The sequence below is a fragment of the Protopterus annectens genome, chromosome 6.part0 (assembly GCF_019279795.1).
Source record: "Protopterus annectens isolate FY-2018-M chromosome 6.part0, PAN1.0, whole genome shotgun sequence".
Taxonomy (NCBI): Eukaryota; Metazoa; Chordata; order Ceratodontiformes; family Protopteridae; genus Protopterus; species Protopterus annectens.
The window spans coordinates 1,071,534,894-1,071,550,513 of NC_056737.1; the positions used below are offsets into that span (position 1 = coordinate 1,071,534,894).

At 46.0% G+C, this 15,620-nt stretch overlaps 1 protein-coding gene across 3 annotated transcripts in view; it reads left to right on the forward strand.

Moving 5' to 3' along the window:
* TDP1 (tyrosyl-DNA phosphodiesterase 1) overlaps positions 1 to 15,620 on the forward strand; it is a 2,057,997-nt gene that overhangs the window by 39,381 nt on the left and 2,002,996 nt on the right. The gene's annotated exons all lie outside the window — the stretch shown is intronic.

Consider the following 15,620-nt stretch of genomic DNA (forward strand, 5'->3'; position numbering starts at 1 on the left):
GATATTTGTCTTTAGTTTGCAAAACTACTGATTAGGGACATAGTTTGTAATAAGTATTATTTCCCTTCTTAATAGGTAATGCTTAAAGATTAAAATGGCCTTACATTTTTTCTGTAGCTAACCAATGATCTGAAGTAGTTAACTTCACTTGTGCATCAACCTATGGGTCTTCGGATCCATCCGAGCCAGCAGTTTCCAACAGCTGAGATCCGAGCTCCAAGCTCCTCCCCCTACCCATAATCCCCTCCCATCCCTACCTGACCCCAGATCTAGTTTGCCGCGGTTGAAGCCAGCAGCTTGATCTTGGAGTTCTAGGCGTTGGGATTTTCTAATCAAAACTTTGTGAGGAAATTTTGTCTTTTTTCTTTACTTTCCTGTCAAAAAGTGTTCTGTGTGTGTTTAGCTTTCCCTTGTATTTTTCTTCGCTACAAATTTTGAATTTTAATTTTAACCCCCCCCCCCCCTCATGAGAGCGTTAGGGCGTGTGTCTGTGTATGCTTGGGGCATAGTTTGTTTGTCTTTCTTAGTATAATGTCTGAGGCCCTAAAGACTTTCTTTTCTAAATGTACCAAGTGTGGCCATAAGCTATCCCCAGCAGATGGCCACACTCGGTGCGTTTTGTGCCTTGGGGTTGAACACCTCTCCTCTGGTTGCACTATTTGTGCGGCGTTCAACCTCAGGGCACTTGACCGGAGGTCGAAGTTGATTCTGGCGGGATTTCTGCCCCTGGACTCTGCTCCGACCCCTGGTTCCCCTGTGGTGCCTGCCGCAGCTGTGGCAGTACCCACGACTGCTTCCCTTCCCCTGGCCGGGACTCAACCTCCCAAGTCGGGCCAGGAGGATAGGAAAGCCAGAAAAGAGAAGCGCAGGGAGAAGCACCACAAGCGGCGGGCCGAGGCCTCTACATCGGCTCCGCCAGCTAAGTGGGCTTCTCCCTCCAAGACCTCCGAGCCTTCTCCTTCCCGGCTCCAGTTACCTTGCTTCTCACCGGGACCGGAGGAGGAGGAGGCCCGGATTCCCTCGATGTCATTGAGGCGGCACTCCCGTCCCACCTCGGTGGCCTCGTCCAGGCCACCAAAAGCTTAACGGACGCAGATTTGGACCGGATGATGAGAAAGATTCCTCCAGGCCCAACTGCAGATGGGAGTGCTCCTGCCTCCCACCCCCTACCCCCCCACGGGGAAGAGCTCGACCCCCTTTTTTGCCCCGATAGCTCCTTCTCCAAACCGCTTCCCGGGTTTGGAGTCCACGTAGCCGACTGGCGTTGGAGCCGGGGTTGTGTCGGCGCCGATAGTATCGGGTACTTAGGTGCCAACAGCGCCCTCAAGTCTGTCTGGTCCCTTTTCGGCGGATCCGAGCTTCGGATCCGAGGGTGTCAGTGTGCCTTCGGCTCCGTCCAGGTCTGAGCATACTGGCCTGTCTGATCCGATAGCGTCGGTGCCGACCCCGATCCGCTTGTCGGATCCGAGGGAGGGTTTGCTCTCTGATCCCTGAGAGAGCAGCTGTCCTTCGGCTTTCGACGTGGTGGAGAGGGCTCTATCGAGGGATTCCAGGCCCCCGGCCACAGCTACGGCTCCACCCCGCACTCCCTCTCAGTTGGCTCTGACTTCTATCACCCGGCCCCAGGGACAGCCTGCTCTAACATCCCAGGTAGTTCCCTTGTTGGGACATGATGAGCCTGGTGAGGCCTCCTCGGGCAGCCCCCCCCCCCCCCCCCGAGGAGGTCCCTCTCAAACGCAAGTGCAAAAGGAGGCACTTGGACTCCCCTGAGTCCTTGACCGAGGACACAGATTTGGAGGTAGGGGAAGGCTCCCCAAGATCACCCCCCGAAGACGTCTCCTTTGGAGACATCATGGCGATGCTCAGAATAAGGGGAGGGTGGTCTGCCCCAAAGCCTACCTCGGACGAGTCTGTGTTCCTGGAGGCGTTTGAAGCAGGCCCGTCTACCTTTTGGGTGTCCCCTCCAGCCGACCCCCTGGTAGACCTGATCACTACCAGGGCGTGGAAGGAGCCGGACACTGTGAGCCCATCCCGAAGAGACCTGATAAGATACTTAGTCCCCCCTCCGACAGAGTGCACTGGAGTAAGGGATCCCCGGTAGATGCCATGTTGGTGGTGGCAGCCACCAAGAGGGAACTGGCCCAAGAAAGTCCCTCTGTCCATCCTCCTAGCAAGGAGTATCGGCGAAGGACCGCCTTGGGAAGCGAGTCTTCAGTTCAGCTACCTTCTCGGTAAGGTCACTGAACTACATGGCACATGTCATACGGCTCCAGCGAGACCTTATTAAAGAGTACGCTGGGTCGCCCCCCGGAGTCCATGTCGGCGGAGGACAAGCAGGTGTACTCTACCCGAATGGCCACTCTTAGGTCTATTTCTAATACCTCTATGCGGCTACTATCTCATGCTACGGAAGGAGCCGCTAGAGCTAGTGGAGCGGGCGTTGTCATGAGGCGACAGGTGTGGCTCCGCCACTGTGATTTCACGGAACCCTTTAAGGCGTCGTTCGCTAATGCCCCATTCAATGGTTCTGCCCTCTTTGGCAAAACCGTACGCGAAGCATTAGTCCAGAGCTAGAAGGACGGGAAGACGTCTGCCGTCAGAGTCTGCTTCTCTGCTCCCCAGAGGTCTTTCTCCAAGAACCAAAAGGGGCAGAAGAAGATGTGGTTCCGGAAGTCGCAACAGTCCCGTGACGCTCCAGACACCCAGTCCTTCTGAGGCAAAGGAGGACAGGGTGGACGCCGCCCTAGGGGCAGTGGGGGTCAGAGGAGTTTTGGGTCCAGGGAATCGGTCTCTGATTGGTCCACGCAGCAACCCTGAGGGGTTACCTGACTGCTCCACTCTGGAGGCAGTCGGGGGGGGTGTTTTTCGAGGCACCTGGTAGCTTGGGAGTCCATCATGACAGATTACTGGGTGCTTCATATCATATCCAGAGGTTACCAAATCCCATTTCTTCATCCCCCTCGCAATCCCAGATCCCTCCCCGATGTCCCCCCTGATCAGAGGGAGGCCGCGGCTGCGGAAATCCAGCAGCTGCTAGAAAAAAGAGCCATTCAGCACGTCCCCCCAGACCAGTTCGGATCGGGCTTTTACTCCAGGTTCTTCTTTGTGCCAAGAAAGACGAGGGACTTGAGGCCAATCCTCGATCTATCCCTCTTGAACTTGTCAGTAACCAAAGAAAAGTTCCGGATGGTCACACTTCAATCCATTCTCCACCTCTTGCAGGAGAACGACTGGATGTGCTCTATAGACCTCAAGGATGCGTACTACCACATCTTGATGGACACACGCTCCAGGAGGTTCCTTCGCTTCCGGCTAGGAGCCAGTCATTACCAATTCAGGGTCCTCCCCTTTGGTCTCACCACAGCTCCCAGGGTGTTTACCATGGTTTTGTCAGTGATAGCGGCCCATCTGAGACTCCAGGGAATTCAGGTCTTCCCCTTACTGGACGACTGGCTCCTGACCGCCCCCACAAGACATCTACTCTGCGCGGCCAGGAACTCTTTCCTCCATCTAGCTCCCCAGCTGGGGATCACAGTCAATGTAGAGAAATCTTCCCTCTTGCTGACCCAAATCATAGACTTCATCGGGGCCAGATTGGATACATGCTGGCTCCTAGCCTTCTTGACTTCGGACCGGTTTCGTACCCTGAGACTCCATGTGCGGGCCATTCTTCAATCCCCATCTCCTTCAGCAGCTTTGGTCCTGAGGGCCCTAGGGTCGATGGCAGCTGCCATCAACCTGCTGCCCATGGTGCGTTTGAACTTGAGGGTCCTGCAGTGGACCCTCCAAGTCCAATGGTCCTTCCTGCTCCTTCCTGCATTACCCTCTAAACCATCCCATTCGCCTCAACAGGGTTTGCAGGAAGGCCCTCCTGTGGTGGCTCCAATCCCTGGACCTCCTCAAAGGTCTGCCCTTTGCTATGTCCCATCCCCTAACCACGGTGACCACGGACGTCTCTCGCTTTGGGTGGGGGGGGCATTGTCTAGGCAGGACAGTCCAAGGCATGTGGGACCACACGCAGACCTCGCTGCATATCAATGTTCTAGAGATGAGGGCGGTGCTGTTGGCATTGCAAGCACTCCAGAGCTTTCTTCCCACGGGGATTATTGCGGTCCAGACGGACAACATGTCGGTAGTCTGGTATGTCAACAAACAAGGGGGAACCAGGTCCTATCCACTTTGCCGAGAGGCCATGAGAGTGTGGGAATGGGCGATCTCCACCAACTGCTTTCTCATAACGATGCACATTCCGGGACGGTCCAACATCCTAGCGGACAGACTGAGTCGCACGATTCTCTTGCCGTACAAGTGGTCTCTGAATCCCGAAGTAGCGAAACAAATATTCCCCAAATGGGGTCGACCTTGTTGTGATCTTTTTGCTTCTCCCTCAAACACGAAGTGCAACGACTACTTCGCTCTAATTCCTCCACCCGGGGAATCACCCCGAGACGCTCTGGCACATGCTTGGCCGCCTGGTCTCCTTTATGCTTATCCTCCTCTTTCTCTAATGCTGAAGTTCTTACAGAAAGCCAGTCGGCTGGGGAGCAGAATAATCCTCATTGCCCCATTCTGGCCTCGTCAGGCTTGGTTCCCTTATCTATGGTCTCATCTAGTGAATCCTCCCTGGATTCTGGATCCCATCCTGGATCTGATCTCACACCCATTAGACCTTCCGATCCCGAATCTGGACAATCTGAAGCTCACGGCTTGGTTGCTCCAGTTCCACTCCTAGCTAGGACTCCCGGTATCTCTTCTCTGGTCAAAGCTATCTTAGTGGCGGCCCACAAGTTGTCTACTAGAAGACTTTATGATAGCAAATGGAAACGTTTTTCTGTTTGGGTGAAGCAACAAAACTTAGACCCCTTTACGGCTCCGTTGCCCGCGGTGTTAGACTTTTTGTCAGGACTTTTTGACCAAGGAGCCAGCTCTTCCAAGGTCAGAGTTCAGCTGGCAGCAATTTCACATTATCACGTGGGGAGTGACCTAGGCCCTTTGATCTCAACCAGATTGTGTAAGGCCTTTTTGAAGGGTACCTTCCTACTAAGACCCCCGGTGAGGGACGTAGTCCCTCCTTGGGATTTAGCGCTCGTGCACCAGGCTTTGACAGCTCCTCCCTTTGAGCCTGCAGCTTCAGTGGATCTTAAACTATTATCCTGGAAAACAGCCTTTCTCGTCGCTATCACTTCGGCCAGAAGGGTTTCTGAATTTCAAGCCCTTTCCGCCAAGCCACCGTATTTGACTTTTCACAAAGACAGAGTATCCCTCAGGACCAATCCCTCCTTTCTTCCTAAGATTGCTTCCGAATCAAATATCAATCAAACTATTAACTTACCTGTCTTCTTTCCCAATTACCAAAACAAAGGCAAATATAAATTGCACTCGTTGGATGTTCATAGACAACTACGTTTCTACTTACACAGAACAGCTGGTCATAGGCAATCAGACCAGCTGTTTATTTCCTTTGCTAAAACTAATTTTGGAAAATAAAGTCACACTGTCCAGATGGATTTCACAATGTATTCTACTAGCATATGAAAGTTCTGGCCGGCCCGCACCCCAAGGAGTCCACACCCATTCTACTAGGTCAATTTCCACCTCTGCTGCCTTTCGTTCTAGAGTCTCATTGGATGAAATTTGTTCGGCAGCCACTTGGGCTTCATCTCATACCTTTATAAATCATTATAAGTTGGACCTGGTCTCCAGAGGGAGAGCATCCTTTGGCTCTGCAGTGTTCCGGAACATCCGTCCATGAGGACCTCCCAAGATTTAGGTAGCTGAGGACTCTGTCCCATAGGTTGATGCACAAATGAAGTTAACTACTTCAGATTAAGAAGTTATGTACTCACCATAACGTTCCATCTGAGTAGGTAAACTTCATTTGGCAGCAACCGTCCCCCCTCCTTCCCCCTGACCATCGGATGTTTAGATTACTCTGTTGTCATCTGATTGTATCGAGGTCAGACCATAGCTGAGTATTTGGTGCAGGTCTTGCATTAGGCAAACTCGATCTGAGGTCAGGTAGGGATGGCAGGGGATTATGGGTAGGGGAGGAGCTTGGAGCTCGGATCTCAGCTGTTGGAAACTGCCGGCTCGGATCCAATATGGATCCGAAGACCCATAGGTTGCTGCCAAATGAAGTTTACCTACTCAGATGGAACGTTATGGTGAGTATATAACTTCTTATTTCTCTGTATTGCTGAGCATTCTGCTAACATGACCGATGGGATGTTCTTCCCATGTACAACCTAAGATAAGACTTTACCAATGTCTGCCTCAGTGGTATCTGTGTGTGCACTAGGAATTACTTATAAAAGTCTGGAGCTATTAGTACTGATTGTGAGCACAGCTTACTTGTAAGTTGCCTGTTGGTGTTTTCTGGTTGAACTGTCCACTTAACCCTCAAGAGAGACTTGCACTAGGTCAGGTTAGTCAGGGGGTAAACAGTGATACCAGGTTTCAGGGACTGTTTGTGATCATCACTAGCCAGCCCTAAGAAATCATTAACCTCTTTCTTTGTACTTGGCATAGGCCAGTTTTGTGTGGTTTCAACTTTTTCAAACTGTGGTTTCTGTATCCCTTGACCTATTACATAGCCCAAACTGTGGGAGTCTGCCATGTCTAATTTGCACTTAACTGTATTAGCAGCCAGTCCATAGTGAAGCAAGAAATTTAAAATTGCTTTAGTTTTTGATAGATGGGTTTCCCAGTCTTCAGAAAATATTACTGTCATCCAGGTATGTTGTGGCATATATGATATAGAGTTTAAGAATTTTGTCCATCAGTTCTGGAATGCTGCAGGTGCATTGTGGAAGCAAAAAGATAGGACTCTGTAATGGAAGAGTCTATTAAATATGGAAGGCTATTTTTTTTTCTTTTGCATCTGGGGATGCTGGAATTTGCAAATTAAACTTTGGTTAGGTTCAAAGTGGACAGAAATCTAGCCTTGTCCAGTTTTTTGTTAGTTCATTGATTTTGGGCATGGAATATAAATTCAATTTTGATATGCTATTTAACTTTCTGAATTCATTGCAAAACCGTTTAGATCCATCAGGCTTACAGACAGTTTTGAGATTCTGCTGTGACCCCATGTTGAACCATTTTTCTGTATGGCTTTCATAACTACTCTGGGTATCTAGCTTGGTTTTATGCTTACTTTCTTGTCAAACATAGTTTCTGTGCTGTGCTAGATTACAGGTTCTGTCAGGTAATTCTGAAAATGTGTCCTTTCTCTTGAACTGCAAACTGTTTCCCTTTTTCATTCCAAGACCCTGATAGTGTTTCCCTTATTTTGACTTTGTGGATACTTTGTGGGAACCTTAACCTCTCCTGTAAATATACTTGCTGCAGTTTCTTGCTACAGAAACTGTAGATGTTTAACGTAAAGTTACTGTGGCAGTAGCCCAAACTATTTCGGTTATATCCTGCCCAAGATATGACAACAGGCCAGCTTTCAAACCTTCAGGGCACTTTTAACATGCCCTACCTGCCATGGATTGAGCAGAACCACACAAAAAAGCAGTGTGGGTGGCAGAGACGTCAGAGTTATTTATTTATTTATTTTTACTTTCAGAGTGCACTCCTCCTGTGATCAGTGTGAAATTCTGATGACTGGCTAGCGTTCCTTCAAGGCTGGGCAGATAAGTACCCTGCTGGGGTAAACCTTCCACAATTTTTATTTTTCTAAGTAAAATTTGCATTTTTTTCTGTGAATATATTATGTTATGCTACAAAATGTACTTTTATGGACTCCCCATGCAGGGGAGTTTTATTATGTGAATGCTTCATATTTTGTAGAATTAGTGTGTTAGGGGCAGGGTACTGTGCTTACAATTTTTCCTTTTGAGGTATCACAACTGCTCCATGGTCCATCCAAAAAAGAAGCAAGAGACAGGCAGTGGAATGTGAGAGTTGGCAGTCTCCTTAGCTCTTCATTCCCCTGTTATAAAAAGAAGAAAACAGGGCGTCCTTGGGTATCATGCTGACTTCTTCACTGCCTTAGCTGCCATTGGATGTCTCTCTTATGGCTGGACTTGGTTCCTCAGACTGCTCTTTGATGTCTCTCAGTCCCTGTTGTGTACCTCCTCAGGAAGCCAGTAAATACCAGGGACAAGACACATCCTCCAGTGCTGTAGGGTTGTCCTGACTGGGTGAGGGAGAACCACTCTTTGGCCTCAAGGCAAAGAGCAGGTTAAGATGTACTACATAGCTGGTCTAGGATTCTCATTTCCCAGGATGGTATCACTGCAATGATTCAGTTTTTTTTTCAGGGAGTCTACTGGGAAAAGAAACAAAAAAAAAAAATAAATAAATAAAATGTCACCTATTCTGTTTGTATTACTATGGATAGGGAAGACGTACTGGGATTTGCTAAGGAATTAATTTCTGCTTTTATTTTTCATATTCTGTTTCTTGTTTTACTTCATATAGAAAGAGTTCCCTTTCATTTTGACATGGAATCTCAGAAGAACAGGCAGATGGAGGGACAGTGTTTTTCTTCAGTGATTTCTCCTGCAATTTCTCCTGCAGTAGAACGTTCTGAGGAAGTGGTTCTTTAGATTTCCCTCCAGAATAAATTTTTTTTCTGAAACCTTTAGTTAAAATGAAAGTGGTATTTCAGTGGGAACATTTACAATTCATACTTCACAATAAAATTATTTTATTTGCTGCAATGGGGTATTTGACTCCTGTAGTTGTCCCTCCTGCTCTCTCAACTTTAGAGGATGTTTTCTAAACAGCTTGTAGCTCACCTGACAGTCAGCCTCTGCTCCTGAAACGTCTGACAGGTTATACAAATTGCCTCAGACTCATAAATATCTGTTTTCTAATCCTAAGGCAGACCGTGCAATTTCCTTAGCCAAAACGTCTGCTGCCGAACAAATTGTTAATGCTAACCCCATTCCCCTCTGACAAGATATGGAAAACTTTTGATAGATTTGAAAAAAAAAAGTGCATTATTCTGTTTCTCTCAGAAATTTGAATTGTCAGACTCGCATGTTAAAATTTTTATTGGCTTCTTTTGAGAATATGCAAAGTTATTCACCTCCCTTCTTTTGAGGTGAAGAATTCATGTAATCAAACACTTCCTTTAAATTGTTCTTGTGATTCTATTGATATTGTGTCCATAGCTGCTATGGCATCAGTTATTGCCAAATTTGCTTGTTTACATTCTCAAAACTTGCCAGAAGATGTTAAAATTGAGATTTAAATTATCCCCCTGACAGGGATGTTTTGTTCGTCTCTGCTGTTGTGGGTCTTAAAAATTTGATGAAAGGTGAAATTGATTCAAGGGGTGACCCAAATCTTCCAACTTTTTTTTCTAAGTTAATAAAAATTTTCTCTCTAAATTGGCACCCTTTTTCAAAAAGCAATTTAAGCAACAAAGTGTTAACAAACAAGATTTTAAAAACAATGACAAGGTCTTATAAAGGAAGAGAAAGTCCCCTAGAAATAAGTCCGTAAAGTCAGAATGATTACTTGCTTCTTAAATCCCCCCCCCCCCTCACTGTCAGTTCTTCAGCGTAGGCCTTCATCTTTCCCAGTGGCGTCAGATTATTTCAGACAAATGGGTTCTGAAAATCATCCAACAGGAATACAAATGGCAATGGGAGTCTCTTCCTCCTTTTCAGGGGATTCTCCCTCATCTTGTAAACCAAACATCCCAGGTTTGGAACAAATATTATCTCCGGTGGTCCTAGAAATAAGTGTTCTCTGATGAGATGGGCCAAGGTTTTTATTCAAGTTTTTTTCTGGTGCAAAAAATGAGAGAACTTTGAGACCAGTGTTAAACTTCTCGTCTTACTTTTTCTCAAGGTCACTTAATCTTTTTCTCAAGGTCACAATATCCAAAATGTCCTTTCAAATTCTTGTTGCCCCTCGTTCCTTTATTCAGTTTCGTGGTAGAGTTTGATGCTTACCATCATGTTCCTGTTGGCAAAGATTTCAGGTGTTTCTTAAGATTGTTCTTCTGTGTATCTGGCTTACAATATCTGTTGTCTGACTTACCCTTTAGTCTGTCTGCTGCACCAGGGGTATTTGCAGAGAGTCTGGCTCTGTTATTGCTAGGTATCTCCTATTCCAGTTTGTAATAAGTTTCATTTTTCTTATACTTGCTTTGTGTAGGTCTGAAAAATGTAATGTACTTGAATAATTAAATTGTTCCAGCATAAAAGTTTTGGCTATAATTGATTTGTATTTCTACAAGATTTTTGAAATGTAAGAGTCTAAGCTAATGTATAACTGGATCTATTATGTTTAGATAACATTAGAGTGTGGGAATTTAGCATAAATTATAATATTTCCAGATTGTAGGAGCTTAATAATTAATGTATCGTAATTTTCCATTCTTCCTGCATGCCTGGAAGTGCCAAAGATTAATGTTTTTGCTAATTAAATGAGCAAGAAATTATTTGTATTTTTCCAACAAACTACTATAAAAAAGAGCTGTACTGAAGTTCATTCTCCAGTCAGACTTGCAACTCACTAGCCTCCTAACAGACAGAAATTCATGTTCAGCTAAGCATGCAGGTATATTTGTAGCTGCTTGAATATGCAGTGAGGTAAAGGCTTTCAGTATCCTGTTGTAGTCCAGGTTCTGTTCAGTTGCTTTGGATTAAACTGTCTGACAGTATAAATAAACAGTTAACATGAAAAAGATTAGGAGTTATTTTCTTCTTAATACAATTTAAAGTAAGATCTGGGGTTGTTAATCTTCATTCATTCCTTACTTGATGGGTGGTCGCTTCCATCCTTGTAACAAGGTTGTGCCAGCCAAAAAACTCCCTAGCTAAGCTTTTGCCCACAATGCCCTTCTCCGTATTACCTCAGATCTTGTTTGCCGCATAACCATAAAGCTGTGCCAAGCCAGCTCTTAACTAAGTACTTAGTCTTTTTGATTATAAAAGTGTATTCTTGTATTTTTTAACTTTAATTTTCACTCTAAACCACTTTACTTAATCTATCGCTAGTATTTTGCCCACTCTTAAGTATCCCTTTCTATATCTTTCATTCAAATACCTTACGATAATCTCTAGTGCCATTGTCGATACAGCCTTCCAGTAGATGCAATGGTGGTGGCGACTGCCACAAAAAAGAACTGGCCGAGAAGAGCCAGTCTGTCCACCCCCCAAACAGGGAGTCTCAGGCGGTGGACAGGCTAGAGAAGGGAGTTTTTGCGTCATCGGCCATTGCTGTTAGGTCTTTGAATTATCTGGCTCATTTCACCAGGCTTCAGAGAGACTTAGTCGCCGAACTCTCCAAGACCTAAGTAGGAGCTATTTCTGACGAGGTCTGTCACAAGGTTGCCTCACAGCTAGCTACCCTGCGATCCATTTCCAACTCCTCCATGCGTCTTGATTTCTCACGCCACTGAAGGAGCTGCCAGAGCGGCGGGTTCAGGCATTGTCATGAGACATCATGCCTGGCTGCACCTTTACTTTGCAGACACCTTTAAGTCTTCCTTCCCTAACACTCCAGTGGAAACATCTTCACTTTTCACCCCAAAAGTGAAAGACACATTGGCCAGGTGTGAGAAGGACAGAAAAAAACCTGTCTGCCATGGATGTACATTTTTCCACCGGTAAGCATCCATACTGTAGAAACCTGAGGAGCAGAAAGATGTGGCACAAGAAATCACAGGGTCCTTTCCATTAACACACGTGGTGAGTATACTCCCCGGGGCAGAGGGAGTAACTCTTCTGGAAGGCAGAGGGGCTCCAGAGACTCCTTATCTGGGCAACCCTATCAGCGCTGCTGAGGAGCGGCCCGATTGCTTTCCTCTGGAAGCAGTCAGGGGACATTTTTTCTTGCACCTTTCTGCCTGGCTAACAATAAAAATGGATTTATGGGTGCAATTGATCATAACCAGAGGATACCATGTCCCATTCATTCTTTTCCCCAAAGTCACCAAGTCGAATCCCCGATGTCCCACCCAGTCAGAGGGAAACAGCAGCACTAGAAATTCAAAAGCTGCTTCGAAAAATCCAGACAGTCCCACCAGACCAGATAGGATCCGGATTCTACTCCAGATTCTTTTTAGTGCCAAAAAAAGACAGGGGACTGGAGAGCAATTCTGGATCTCAGCATCTTAAACAAGTTTGTCAAACGAGAAAAAATTTGAATGGTCATGGTTCAGTCTATCTTCCCATTTTTGGAAAAAGATGATTGGATGTGCTCAATAGATCTTCAGGATGCATATTACCACATAAAAATGGACAAGTGCTCCAGAATATTTTTTTCACTTCCGGCTAGGGGCCAATCATTTTCATTTCCTCGTGCCGCCCTTTGGACTGTCTACAGCCCCCAGAGTGTTCACCAAGTGCATGGCAGTGGTAACAGATCACTTGAGACTATAAGGATTCTGGGTGTTTCCATATTTAGACGATTGGCTCCTCACCGCCCCCACCAGTTGTCTACTGGAGATAGCATTAGACTACACTCTCGGACTATCAGAATCTATGGGAATCTCAATAAACTGGGGAAAGTCCAACCTGATTCCTTCTCAGTCCTTAGAATTTATCAGAGCGATGTTCAACACAAATGCTTGCCTAGTCTCTCTCCCGGATCACAGACTACACAGGATAAGATCCCAAATCCAGGTGATACTCTGTCGAAATCTAGTCCCAGCTCGAACAGTCCGTCAACTGCTGGGTTCTATGGCAGCATCAGTTACCCTAGTGCCCTTGGCGAGATTACACATGAGAATTCTCCAATGGCTCCTACTAACACAATGGTACCCTTTAGAGTATCCCTTATCTTTTCAAATACAAATAACTTAATGTGGTGGATGAAGCCAGATGGACAACAATGGAGTCGCCCTTTTTACCCACAGCAGCCCAGAGCCACAGTGACTACGGACACTTCCCTGATAGGGTGGGGGGGACTTTATCAGGGGAAGATGCTCCAAGGTACTTGGTCAGACATAGAAGCCCTTCTGCATATCAGTGTCCTAGAACTGAGGGCGGTGATTCTGGCGTTGCAAGCATTTCAATCTGTCCTCCCGTCAGGGACAATTGCTTTTCTGTCAGACAACATGTCAGCAGTCTGGTGCATCAGCAAACAAGGGTGAACCAAGTCCTACCCATTGTGTCAAGAAGCCATGAGAATTTGGCAATGGGCGATAGCTTCCAACCGCTTTCTAATTGCAAAGTATATTCCAGGGAGTTCCAGCGTGATTGCATACAAGTTGAGCAGATGCATACTACTGCCTCACGAGGGGTTACTCAGTCCTATTTTTGCGGCGAAGATATTCAGTCGCTGGGGCCAGCCTTGCTGTGACCTATACGCCTCTCCAGCAAACCACAAATGTAGCAGCTACTTCACCCTAATTCCCCCATAGGGGGACTCCCCGAGGGACACTGATTCACAATTGGCCCATGGGACTTGTATGCTTTCCCTTCCCTCATACCCCTGATTCTAAAGAAAGGCCTTTGTCTGAGAAGCAAAGTAATCTTCATTGCTCCTTACTGGCCATGACAAATTTGGTTTCCCTTCCTTTGGCCTCCTCTAGTAGATCACCCATGGATTCTGGATCCAACTCCAGAACTGATCTCGCACCCACAAGAGTTGACTCATCCGAACACTTTCAATCTCAAGCTGACAGCTTGGTTTCTCTATTTCCAGTAATTGCCAGGCAGAATAATCTTGCCTCCCCAGTGTCCCCAGCTTCACATAAACCATCCATCAGGACAATCTATATCAGTAAGTAGAAGAGGTTCTTATTTGGTCCTGACAAAGACCATTAGACCCTTGCTCAGCTCCTGTTAGTGTGGTTTTAGATTTAACAAGGCGTCTTCATTCAGGAGCAGCAGCCTCAACCATTCGAGTGCACTTATCTCAAACTTTCATGATGGATTTCAGGAATCATCGCTATCTCCCATCGCCTCTGCAAAATTGTCTTAAAAGGTGTCTTACAAATCAGACCACCCTTCAGGAAACCCATCGAACCTTGCAACTTAACTCTAGTACTGCACTCCCTGACACGATCTCCCTTTGAACCTGCTTCCCCTTGTGATCTAAAGTTTCTGTCATGGAACTCACTATTCTTGATAGCTGTTACATCAGCTAGATGCATTTCAGAGCTTCAGGCTTGTGTATTAAATGCCCTTACATGGTATTTTATAAAGACAGAGTCTCACTCCGGACTAACACTTCCTTTCTGCCCAAAGTTATTTCAGAATTGACAGTCAACCAGATGATTGACCTTTCAGTCTTTTTTCCCAACTTCTCAAATAAAGGAGAATACTGCCTTCACTTACTACATGTACACAAAGGAGAATACTGCCTTCACTTACTACACGTCCACAAAGGAGAATACTGCCTTCACTTACTACACGTCCACAAAGGAGAATACTGCCTTCACTTACTACACGTCCACAAAGGAGAATACTGCCTTCACTTACTACACGTCCACAAAGGAGAATACTGCCTTCACTTACTACACGTCCACAAAGGAGAATACTGCCTTCACTTACTACACGTCCACAAAGGAGAATACTGCCTTCACTTACTACACGCCCACAAAGGAGAATACTGCCTTCACTTACTACACGTCCACAAAGGAGAATACTGCCTCCACTTACTACACGACCACAAAGGAGAATACTGCCTTCACTTACTACACGTCCACAAAGGAGAATACTGCCTTCACTTACTACACGTCCACAAAGGAGAATACTGCCTTCACTTACTACACGTCCACAAAGGAGAATACTGCCTTCACTTACTACACGTTCACAAAGGAGAATACTGCCTTCGCTTACTACACGTCCACAAAGGAGAATACTGCCTTCGCTTACTACACGTCCACAAAGGAGAATACTGCCTTCGCTTACTACACGTCCACAAAGGAGAATGCTGCCTTCGCTTACTACATGTACACAAAGGAGAATGCTGCCTTCACTTACTACATGTACACAAAGGAGAATACTGCCTTCATGTCCACAAAGGAGAATACTCCCTTCACTTACTACATGTACACAAAGGAGAATACTGCCTTCACTTACTAGATGTACATAAAGGAGAATACTGTCTTCCCTTACTAGATGTACACAAAGGAGAATACTGCCTTCCCTTACTAGATGTACACAAAGGAGAATACTGCCTTCACTTACTAGATGTACACAAAGGAGAATACTGCCTTCACTTACTAGATGTACAAAGACAGTTGCGCATAAATCAGACTAGCTTTGTGTGTCCTATTCAGGCCCGAAATTGGGAAATCCTGTCTCAAAAATAACCTTGTCCAAGTGGTTGCGAAACTACATATCCTTGATTTTTATCAACAAAATAAAATTCCAAACCACATTCTACCAGGTCAGTAGCAACATCTGTTGCTTTTCAGCAAAGGCTTCATTAAATGATTATTTGTGCAGCTGCAACTTGGGCTACCCCTCATACCTTTTATCACTCTCTTTACAAATTGGACTTGGCTTCCAGGGGAGGAGCATCCTTTGGTTCAATGATACTCGAGACCATTCTCCCATAAGGGCCTCCCAGGACTACAGGTAGCTAGGGACTCTGTCCCATCAGTAAGGAATGAATGAAGATTAACAACATCAGATAAAGAAGTTAATGTTCTTACCATAACATTCCATCTGTGTTGTTCATCTTCATTCATTCATTAC